The sequence below is a fragment of the Vicia villosa genome, unplaced genomic scaffold (assembly GCF_029867415.1).
Source record: "Vicia villosa cultivar HV-30 ecotype Madison, WI unplaced genomic scaffold, Vvil1.0 ctg.002147F_1_1, whole genome shotgun sequence".
Classification (NCBI taxonomy): Eukaryota; Viridiplantae; Streptophyta; class Magnoliopsida; order Fabales; family Fabaceae; genus Vicia; species Vicia villosa.
The window spans coordinates 124,649-136,542 of record NW_026705852.1 but is presented as its reverse complement, the minus strand read 5'-3'; the positions used below and the strand labels follow the sequence as shown (position 1 = coordinate 136,542).

The window sequence follows — 11,894 nt, the reverse complement described above, 5'->3', positions numbered from 1 at the left end:
GCTTTGAGTGACATTTTATGATATTTTATGTGAAATTTATGCCTGGTTAAAGTACAGTTGACTTTTTTACTTAAAAACCCTAATTTGAACCTTTTGACTTTGTTCATTTCTGAGTTTTTATTAGTGAATCATGATCAACCTTTTATCCAGTGATGGATATAACCTCAAATACTTGATGTTGACCAAAATTCTTGAAGTTTGACTGTATTTTGACTATAGTTGACTTTTAGGTCAACATAGTCGACTGTGGATCATCTGAGCATTTTAATGAGCAAATCCTTGGAATTGAAGCTTGACTTTTGACATGGAGATACCTTGAACCCTGATAAACCATATGAATCCATTGGAACCCTTGATACATCTTTTCTCCTTAGAAAATCCAAAACCCTAACTTGAGGACTCTTTGATTAGGAGAGAGTGACTTGAGTTTAACCATTGAGCCTTGAACCATTGAAGATGAAATGAGATGGGTAAATTTTGGGGTATGATAGTTGCCCCTGTTCAATCTTCTTAAACTTGAAGAGTCAGATAGGCATGTCTTCCTATCGTGATCTAAAGGTAGAAGATGATTGAACACTGAACTACCCCGAAATTTGCATTTGCTGTTGCTAGCCAGGGTATTATGAGGAATAGGCTTAGAGATGCCATTTGAAGGAGATCACAACCAACGGGATGAGATTGTAATAATAATATTTACTTGTCAGCACGAATCCCATCCCGAATTATAAAATTAGCTTGATGCAATGTTATGATGCATGTAATGTATGATGCAGTGAGCTTCTCAAAATAAAAAAGAGCAACGTATGTATATGCACTATGAATAAGGTATGTAATTGAATGATGCATGACTATTAGCTATGTTAGTTGCAGTATGTTAGTAACTTTGGGAAAGAAAAATAAAACCCTTGTTTGTTACCGGTGAAGTTTTGAGGGAGATCACTGCCGAGGGACTAACGTGATAAATAAACCCAATCGAGGAACCCATTGTAAAACCCTTTGTAGATCCTTATCGTAAAGCCCTTTTGTAAAACCCTTTGTAAAAATACTTTATAGTTTTGAAGAAGATCACTGCCGAGGGACTAACGTGATGAATAAACCCAATTGAGGAACCCTTTGTAAAACCCCATTGTAAAACCCTTTGTAGACCCTTATCATAAAACCTTTTTGTAAAACCCTTTGTAAAACCTTGTCGTAAAACCCTTTGCAGATCCTTATCGTAAAACCCTTTTGTAAAACCCTTGTAGAACCTTGTTGTAAAATAGTTCACTTGCCACGCCATCTTACCTACACCAAAGTTCCTGGAAAGGGCGAGAGATGTATGGGCACAACTATGTGGTTGAAGCGCATTAGTGACTCAGTATAACAATCTGTGATCAGGGAAAATAAATCCCTATTTGCTGCTGGAGAAGATATTAATTAGTGAGAAGATTTGAAGGAGATCACTGCCGAGGGACTAACGTGATGAATAAACGTTGCTAGCAATAGCGAAGACTCGCCGTTTGCTGTGTAGAAGATAATCAACTTGCTATAGTGCTAGCAAGCTTTTCGCAGTTTGTGAAACCCCACTTACTATAGTTCTAGTAAGTTTTCGCAGTTTGTGTAACCCAAAAGGATCACTTGCTATAGTTCTAGCAAGCTCACTTGCACCAATAGGAATTACCTGCCATAAATCTGACAAACTTACCTGCACCAATAGGAATCGTTTGCTATTGTTCTAGAAAACTTACCTGCACCAAAAGGAATTGTTTGCTATGGTTCTAGCAAACTTACCTGCACCAAAAGGAATCATTTGCTATGGTTCTAGCAAACTTACATGTACCAAAAGGAATCGTTTGCTATGGTTCTAGAAAACTTACCTGCATAATTTTTTTTGACATATCCGCAGAATTTAGAAATATAAGAGCCAGAGACCTAGCCTTGTATATGCTGTTTGTACCAAGTTAGCGTGCGAATCATAGTGTGTAAAGCGTAGCGTGTACATGCCTATGATCCTGACGTTTGTACCATGTAGATGTCTTATGATGTTGACTCGAATGCTTATGCTGATGCATATGTATATATGCTAATGCTGATGCAATCCCAAGATTTTATCTCCTTAAGCCCATTGAACCTGTTTAACCCATGTTTGCCCCTATACCACGACTATGCTTATGCCGGCTTGGTAATGTTTATGTATGTGGATAATGCTTATGCTTATGTATATGTTGATTGATGTGACGAGTGGAACGAAATAATGTCTTCTATAAGACTACCTTAAAAGGTTTCTGGAATGGATATGAAAATTTGTCTTAAAGAAGACTACCTGAAGAGGTTCTTAGAAAGGATAAGGAATGTCTTAAAGAAGACTACCTGGAAAGGCTGAAAGATGCCTTAAAAAAGACTACCTAAAAAGGTTCTTGTAAAGGACGATGAATGTCTTAGAAAAGGCTACCTAGAAAGGTTCTTAGAAAAAGAATGTCTTAAAGAAGACTACCTGAAGAGGTTCCTGGGAAGGATGACAATTCGTCTTAAAGAAGACTACCTGAAAATGTGTATCAACCAATGTATGTAGTGCATGTTGTCGCGTGAAAAAATCGGGATGAGACACCTGATGCCTTCTTTGGGCTCGATGCTCAAGAAAATGATTTTGTTTTTTTGTCACGACCAAACTTTTTATTATTTCCAAAGTAGGAAAAGGAAAAAAGTTGCAATAACCTTAAAAGAGATGCAAAGCAAATAACACAAAATTAAAAGCAATGCAAAAGTGGGGGAGAGATCTTGGGTAAGAGGGTTGGTTATACGAAGGGAAGGTATTAGCACCCAACGTATCTATAGTACTAGGTTTCTTTGTTATGTTCATTTCTCTCTATGCTATTGGGGAGGTTCTGTTGTGAGATAGGTGGGACCTAAGGTGTTTGTTTGATTATGCTCGCAAAGATCATCGCAATCTTCTGCATACATATCCCTTAGAGGGAATCAGAGCATCTGTAGCTCGGGGTCTACGGGTGCTAAGGTTTGAGTGGTTTGAGGGAGATAGAAGTTTAGCTCGCCAAGGATACGACCTTGTGCCTACGTATTCTCAAAGGGATGTTGAGAAAGTCAGAGCAATCGTAGTTCCCACTTATGCTAGTGGAAGCAAAGGATAAGAGACAAATGTCATCTAAATGCTCGATGTATCTAATCTATATCATCACATACATCTGTTTGTTTTTGTTTGAAATCTTTTCATTATAAGCCCTGGGCTGTGCCACTTATGGCACTTAGAATGATAAAGATGTTTTTTTGTTTAGCCAGCCTTGTGGCAAAAACAAGTTTGATTAGCCAGCCTTGTGGCAAAAACTTTTGATAAGTCAGCCTTGTGACAAAAAGTTTTGATTAATCAGCCAGCCTTGTGGCAAAAAATTTGATTAATCAGCCAGCCTTGTGGCAAAAAGTTTGATTGATTAGCCAGCCTTGTGGCAAAAAAGGAAATTTGATTGATTGATTGTGATGATATAGAAGAGATACTCCTATCATAGAGATGATAAATGTCTAATCTCCTAGGGATGCTTTTAAGAAGCCCGTGGGTCCTTGTACGAAGCCCAAGAGGAGGCTATCCGAGGGTCCTTGCATTGTAAGCCCAAGAGGAGGCTATGGGAGGGACAATCGAGGGTCCTTGCATTGTAAGCCCAAGAGGAGGCTATGTGAGGGACAAGTCGTTTGTACAAAGCCCAAGAGGAGGCATGGTATAGTTGGTTTGAGCTCTTAGAGCGATTTCACCGGGAAACCATACTCTATGTCCTAACCTAAACTAAGGGAGATTCTTGGCACGAAGCCCAATAGGAGGCTATGGGGAACCTAGTGTTGTACTAAGTTGAACAAGTATATATAACATAATCACAAATATGAACAAGTACGAGCAAATATGAACAAGTACATGAACAAATATGAACAATTATATATGACAAGGTGTGTGTATACAATGGAGTTTATGAAGGAAATATACCTGTAAGGATGATCCGTTTGTATACACGGGGCTCGGGACTTATACTCGGGGAGAGGCCCATTGAGTTTATTCAGAAGTTATGTAAACAAGTATTTACAAGGGAGGTTGGGACTTATACCTACATGGAGGCCCATGGTATTTTTGGGAAGATTTAAAGAAAACCTTCATTTTTGATTTGTTATTCGAGGTTAAAAATCAAATTGATCGAGGTATGTACAAAAAGGTGTATGTACAATGAAATACCTAATTTCATGTAAGGGAATGGGACTTATACCTATGTGGAGGCCCATGTTTTATTTTATAAAACATGGTTGATTGTTTTGTTAAAAAAAACGCGAGGTTTCGCTTTTGAAAACAGTTTGAAAGTTTGTTGAAAAACAGTTTGAATTTTGACAAAAGTCAACTTAATTAAGATAAAAACAAATTTTATACTTAATTAAGACCTAAATGATTAGGGTTTGATCACAAAATATTTACAAGTGATTGAGTTTTGAAAATCAAGTGAAAAAACTATTTTTAAAGTATTAAAAACATTTAATAAACAAGTCATTTTAAACTTAATAAAAACACATCAAATAAATATTTTTTTTGTGATTTTTTTTTATATTCATAAAATATATATGTTGAATAAGAAGTGTACAAAAAATGAAGTAAAAATGAATTAATTTGATAGGTTAAATCAATTGATGAAGTTGTGTAAAAAATGAAAGAAAAATAGTGCTAAAAAAGAAGGTTTGGTCCCTAGGAGCGTTGAACTCGTGACCTTGAGGTTACCATTCAAAAACTTAGCCAACTGGACCACGCGCGTGGTCTGTTAATACTTGCAACGAATTAAAATATATTTTGAATCAATTTCCAAACTTCAGTTTCAAAAATATGGCGCCAAGAACACATCCCTATGTTGATTTTGAATTTTTCAAAAACTGAACGAATTTTATCAAGTGAATAGCCTATCTTGCTCGATTTTTCACAAGGAACATGATGGTACCATTTAATTTCATTTATTTTTGCTCTAAGATCATTGATTCTCTGATGAACACGAAGAACCCTAATTCTATGATTCAATCTGAAATCGTGTATGTGCAAGTTATGATGCAATTGATTGAGGGTTAATGATCCATATGTATGCAGAAACATGATGGTAAACCAGTTTTTCATTTATGATGCATGAATGATAGAGTTTGAAGTTCATGAAGCTTACCTTGAAAGTTTGCAAAACTGGAAAATGAATTTCGAGCTGGAGGTGTTACAGATGCTTTGTAATGATCTGGATAGCTTCAATGATGATTATGGAACATGTTTGAATACTTGGAACGATCTGAATTCACTTGAGCAAGGCCATTGAACCCGATCTGCAGTATGGCTTAAGTGAGGATCAAGCTTGATGATTTTGATGTTTCAGATCATGGATGATGATTAGAACAGTTCATATGAAGTATATTGATGATGTTTAGAAGGTTAGTTTGGACAGAATTGGCTTGGTATGGATTTTGGCATGATAAGGCTCTCTTTATGCATATATGGGAGTTGAAGAGTGATTCTGAGTTTTAAGGTGTTTTGGGGTGTGTAAGTGGATCAAACACATCCCATATGATGTTTATGGAATGTTAGAACCATCACTTTGGCCATAACTTCAAGGGTTTGGAGGTTCAGTTTTCTACCTCTTGGAAACTTAAGAAAACTTGCAATTCAAGAAAGAAGAGAAAACCTATGATTTATGAGGTTTTGGTGTGATTTTGAAAGTGATTTGAACCTCTATTTATAGGCCAAGAGTTCTGCATTGCAAGACTATACAAGTTGATCATAGAATGGTGATTTGGCATTTGAAGATAAAATGGAATCTTTGCATTAAATGCAAAATGGTTAAAACCTAAACCATGGTTAAAATTTCCCAAGCTTCTTATCTCTTTCCAATCTTATCACAAACCAGAAATATCTTCCAATTATTGCATATGTATGTCATTGCTTGCATCATAAGGTAAAATAGTTCATAACTTTGGCAAAATGACTTGAAATTTCAAGTGAAATGATCACTAATGGCAAAATTCAAAACCATAGCTATGCTCCATATTTTTTCATGCTATTGGACATTTTGGAAAGCTCATGTTATGTACTTCAAAACCCTAGTTGAAAGTTTCTTCAAGACCTTTAAGGAAATGGGTGAAAAAGATCCATGAACATTGAAGAAAATGAGGTTTTAAGTGAATTTTTCAAAATATACCAACTTTGAAGCTCCATATCTCTTAAATGGTTGATCTTATGAAAAAAAATTATATGTGACAAAGTTGTTCATTGGATCAAAATCTACAACTTTCATGTTGGGAGTTTTTTTCAGTTTGTAGGTGAAATGTTGAGTTATTCCCTTCCAAAGTTTGGAAAAAACCATTCAAAACACTTAGAAAATTTTCTAAGTATGGAAAGTCAAACTTTTGACTTTTTGATTCTTGGTTGATTTTCTTGATTTTCCTTGATCCAATGACTTCATATATCATATATTGATGATTTAAAACTTCAAAAGTCATGGTTGACCAAAATTTCCAAAAAGTCAATGGTGATCTTGTATAGTTGACTTTTTCAAACGAATCGCGTTTCTGGAGATTTCAAATAAACCAAGCTATCCTCACCAGATGAATGGTATGAATGGATCACATTGAGTTATTGGAGGACCTTGAGCCATAGTTTAAGTTGTGGCATCATGTCCTGATTAAAAAGTCAGTTGTTCAGGTGAATTAGGTCAAAAAACCCTAATTCTCGACCTGATGAAATTGATGACTGTGGATCTTGAATTGAGATACAATTTCCATTGGATATTGTCATAGGGATTATTTGAAGATGATTGAAACCTTTGAGTGATTCCATGGAGCTTTTTAGGGTTTCCCAAATGTGATCCCTGATTTTAGTCCCTGATAGTTCAAAACCCTAGTCTGATGATTTGAAATTTCACTGTTGATCAATCCTTGTGTAGGAGATGTCTTGAGCCAATAGATTAGGTCAAAATGATGTACTTGGGGTCTTGAGGTCATGTCCCAAGTCATTAGGTCAAATCCTGAGCAAAAGTCAGGAGTATGCAGTCTTCAGTCAAAACCCTAATTTAGTTGATTCAAGGCTTTTGAGCTTGTTGAAATGAATCTCTGAGGACCAAATATTGATTGTTGATGAAGATGGTTCATTTGAGGTGAAGGGAGAACAAAACCCTAATTGATTGTTACTTGTACTGATGAATGATTTCTTGATTAAACCCTGCTGAGCACAAGTAGCAAACACAAGCTATGCAATTTGTTAGTGATGCAAATGATGCATATGCAAATGATATGAGGTGGTATCTTAGGTAAAAAATTAGGGTATGACAGATGCCCCTATTTAAGTTTCTTCAACCTGAGATATGAAGATTGAAAATCTTCGTTTTGATAGGGTGGAAGAGACTTAAATATCAGAAGACGCAAATTTTGGACCTAAGATACCAAAATTGCGAATGATGCAAGTATCTTTACCGAGGGGATATCAAGAACTGACTCCACTGGGGAAAAAAGATCGGGAAGGATGTCTCAATCTGTTTTAGGAAGAGAATCCGTTTTTTTCTTTTCGGGAAAGCAAGTGTATGCTTCACTGGGGAATGATAGCTTTGTAAGAAAAGCTTACCTATCGACATTACCGACTATCAGCACAGTGATAGACTTGTTAAATAATGCGAAGGTGAAGGGTATGAAACTGTATTACCGACTATCAGCATGGTGATAGACTTGACATGGTAAAAAGAGTTTCAAAGGTTCGGTTAATATTACTGACTATCAGCATTGTGATAGACATGATAAAGTAATATAACCAGAACAAAAGGTTATCGACTACCAGCCTCGTGATAGCGGTTTTGAAGACATGATCAATTATCAGCCGAGTGATAAAATGATCCTGGAGACTTTTCTAGGGAAATTACTGGTTATTCAGCCTTGTGAACAGTAATAAGGCCCTGATTGTCACATGGTCTTCATGATTGATTTCCTAGAGAGGAAAAATCTTTTGAAAGAGACATAAGCTGCTCGGATGATGAGGCTATTGCTTATTGTCTGTTTTTCACGACTTTATTTGGGGAATCGGAATTTGAATCTTTGGTAAAGACAGGGTTCTATCCAAGAATGAATTGGAAAGAAACGGTCAAACAAGACTTTGCACCCAATGAGGAATGAACTCGAATGGGGATTTTCTCCTTCGTTTTGAGAGGAGAAACTAAAGAAACCTTCTTCCACGAGGAATGATCTCAGTGGAGAACTGGAGAAAGAATGTGTTCTTTTTGCTTATGGGTGATAACCTACTTAAAGAGATGACACGCCAATACCTGTTTCTTTTAGGAGATAGATACATCCTAAACAAGTGATTTCAAAGCAAACATTGAAAAATGCAAGAATGCATAAAAGATGCAAGTATGAATGAATGATGAATGTTATGAATATCGCATGCATACTGACAATACTGACAAACAAAGAAGTATGTACTGGAGGAGGACCGTCGTCGCATGAACACAGATGATGAATGGTGTTGCATGCTTTAAACTTCTCTGGGGAAGATGGAAGAACTTCTTCACTGGGGATAAAAGAACTTCCCTACCGCAAGGGGCGATTGGTTTAGGAATTCTTTTTGGGATAAGAATACCGTTGTCTCATAATCTCTTTTGTGGAAGAGAACAGTTCTGAAGGATAATCTTTGGTTCATACTATGGAGATAGCTGTTGATGTTCCTTCTGTTGTTCACAATTCAAAGGAAAGTTTCGCTTTTATTTTGAAAAGAAAAGTAAATTCATTTAAAACTTCTTTTTTTTCTTTTTTCTTTCAAAAGTGAATAACACAATTGATAACACGATTTTATATCGTATATTTAGCTTGAAATCCATAAATATTTATAGCATTTTTCGTTTATTTATATTGTTTTATTATGATATTATGCGAGTATTTGCTTTGTTTCAGATTTTACCATCTTATTGAGACTATATGTGAAAAGGAGAAGAAATGGAGCTAAAATGACTACTATTTGTGCCTAAAAGATGAAAAATGGGTGCTGAAGTGAAAAGGAGGTGCAAAAGGAGACCCAAATGTGCAAAGCAATGACCCAGCCCACGAAGGATCAATTGTGCGTGGCCCAAATCATCCCAGCAAGTGGAGACGCACGTCTCCAACGTTCTTCTGCCACGTCACCAACAGGAGACGCCCGTCTCCAGCTCTCCCTATATTTTCTCCACTTGAGACGCACGTCTCAAGTCATGTGCTGAGTCTCCCTAAAGAAGTGGAGACGTGCGTCTCCAAGCCCCAGTCTGAGAAGTTCCTCATTTCACGCATTCCAACTGCAAAGGCTCGCCTATAAATAGAGGCAGCCACTTCACTTCAAACGGTCCGATTTCCTGCTAACGAAGTGCTGCCAAAATTGTTCCGCGAATGTTATTTTTTTTCCTGCTTTCATTTAAACAGTCTTATTTTCTCATAACAATTTCTACACCGGAAATTGTTGTGAACCTTTTATAAATCTAGCCTTACGTTAGATTTATCGTTTTAATTCCTTGTTTTTAATTTCTGTCCGTTTAATTCCGAAGAACGATCCAGCCAACCTGTGGTGGAAGTTTGATACTTCAAGATTCAATTGCAATTTATTTTATTCAGGTTTATTATTTACCGCCTTTATTTATATTATTATTGCATGATATATTATATGCCATTTAACATGCCTTTTATTATAAGCCAAATTAATTTATGCATGCTTAACCGTATTAATATGTCTGGCTAATTAACTAAGATATTGGTATGTAAAGTAAGTTAACTGTGGGATCCGAAATAAATTGGCTTAATTATATTTTATTAAATATCACTTGTTTTTGGTTTGTATGTCTAATTTAATTAGTAAGTCTTAAAACCAATAGAGCGAAAGTTTGAGGGGTTAAGACGGTCAAAGGTTAAAATCAATAGAGCGAAAGTTTGAGATCTTTAACTGGATAGTAGACATAGGACATTAGTTTTAAGGATGGAGAAAGCGTATTAAAACTAATTAGAACTTATTTATTTTCAAAAAATGTTTTTACACCCGAGTGGGATGGCGAAAGCGTACGTTAGGGATATTAGCATGTTCCGAGTCAATAGAGCGAAAGTTTGAGATTAGGGGATTTAAATAGATAACGACTTCATAAAACGAGCATTTTATTAATTAAGTTGTTTCCAAAAAGCTTTTCTAAAATCTAATGGGATGGCGAAAGCGTACATTACGAGTTAGGATAGTAATCTAAATCAACAGAGCGAAGGTTTGAGAGGAGGATTTTTAATCAATTGAATTAATAAAGATTTTTAATCGAATTATGCATTAGCCAATGGACCTTCGGATCACCTTAAGTTAAACGAAATACATACTGATATCCGTCTATTATTATATTTCTTAATATTCACAATCACTTTCCCCTGGGAACAATCAAAATATTAGTAGCCTTAGATTTACATAGTAACCTTAGATAACGGTAGATCGATTCATAGTCCCTGTGGATTCGATATCTTTTAAAACTACACGACACGACTGTGCACTTGCAGTCATCAGATTTATAGACACGTAAAGTCGCGATCAAGTTTTTGGCGCCGTTGCCGGGGACTATTTAAGTCGATATCGTAACTCACTGTTACATCGTAGAGACTAGGGCAATTCCTTCCTTTCTTTCTGGACGATTGTATGCCAAATACTCGTTCACAAGGAGGAGATCTAAAACAACGAATTAACGAGATCGAATGTTTCATTAACGTCAAACGTTGAGCTCGCAATCTTCCCGATGTAGCACCAATTCCGATTAATCAGGAATTGACCTTTACTGATCAAATCAATCAAATTACCCCGAAGTTAGAGATGGCTGCTATTCGTCCTCTTAGAGGCTATTCCGCTCCTTCACGCGCTGAACCGCACTCAAGTATCACACCACCTGCGATTGAGGCGAACAATTTCGAACTGAAACCTTCGTTGGTACAAGTTGTTCAACAGAATCAATTCTCTGGAAGCCTTGCAGACGACCCCAACCTCCATTTATCTGTGTTCGTGCAATATGCCGACACTGTCAAAGCTAACAACGTTAGTTCTGAAGCTATTCGATTACGTCTCTTTCCCTTCTCCTTGAGAGATAGAGCTAGAGCGTGGCTTCAATCCCTACCTTCTAATTCCATAACTACATGGGACGAACTGAAAAGAGTATTCTTAGCATCATACTTTCCGCCTAGCAAAACGGCTATGTTAAGAGGTCAAATCAACGGATTTACCCAGAAAGATAACGAATCACTCTTCGAAGCTAGGGAACGATACAAGGATATGCTTAGACTATGCCCTCATCATGGACTCGAACCATGGCTGATCATCCATACTTTCTATGGTGGTCTCCTTTATAACACTAAAATGACTATAGATGCCGCTGCTGGCGGAGCACTAATGGACAAACCCCATGATGAAGCATACAACCTCATAGAGAACATGGCACAAAACCATTACCAATGGGTTGGAGAGCGAGCCGCTCTAGAGAAGACCCAAACCAAAGGAGGAATGTACGAAATAAGTGGTATAGACCGCGTTAACGCTAAAGTAGACGCTTTAACTCAAAAGATCGAAAACCTAACCATCACTCCTTTAGCCACCGCTGCTGCCGTAGCACCTAACTGCGAGATTTGTAGATTAATTGGACACGCAGTTGCCGAATGTCAACTCTTGACTGGAATCCCATCTGATCAAGTAAATTATGCTCAAGGAAACCCTTATTCTAACACGTACAACCCTGGATAGAAAAACCATCCGAACTTTTCGTATAAGAACAACAACGCATTGTACGCGCCTGGACAAGCACCTGCTGTCCCACCTGGCTATCAAAAAGCGCCTGTAGCTGCTCAAAACGCCCCTAGGAAGTCGAATCTAGAAATCATGATGGAAAACTTTA

At 37.0% G+C, this 11,894-nt stretch overlaps 1 non-coding gene across 1 annotated transcript; it reads right to left on the bottom strand.

Moving 5' to 3' along the window:
- Nucleotides 1-11,200: 11,200 nt before the first annotated feature.
- On the bottom strand, nt 11,201-11,307 carry LOC131638023 (small nucleolar RNA R71). Its single transcript, XR_009294566.1, has one exon. It is a non-coding gene; the product is annotated as a small nucleolar RNA R71 (small nucleolar RNA).
- Between the last annotated feature and the right edge of the window lie 587 nt (nt 11,308-11,894).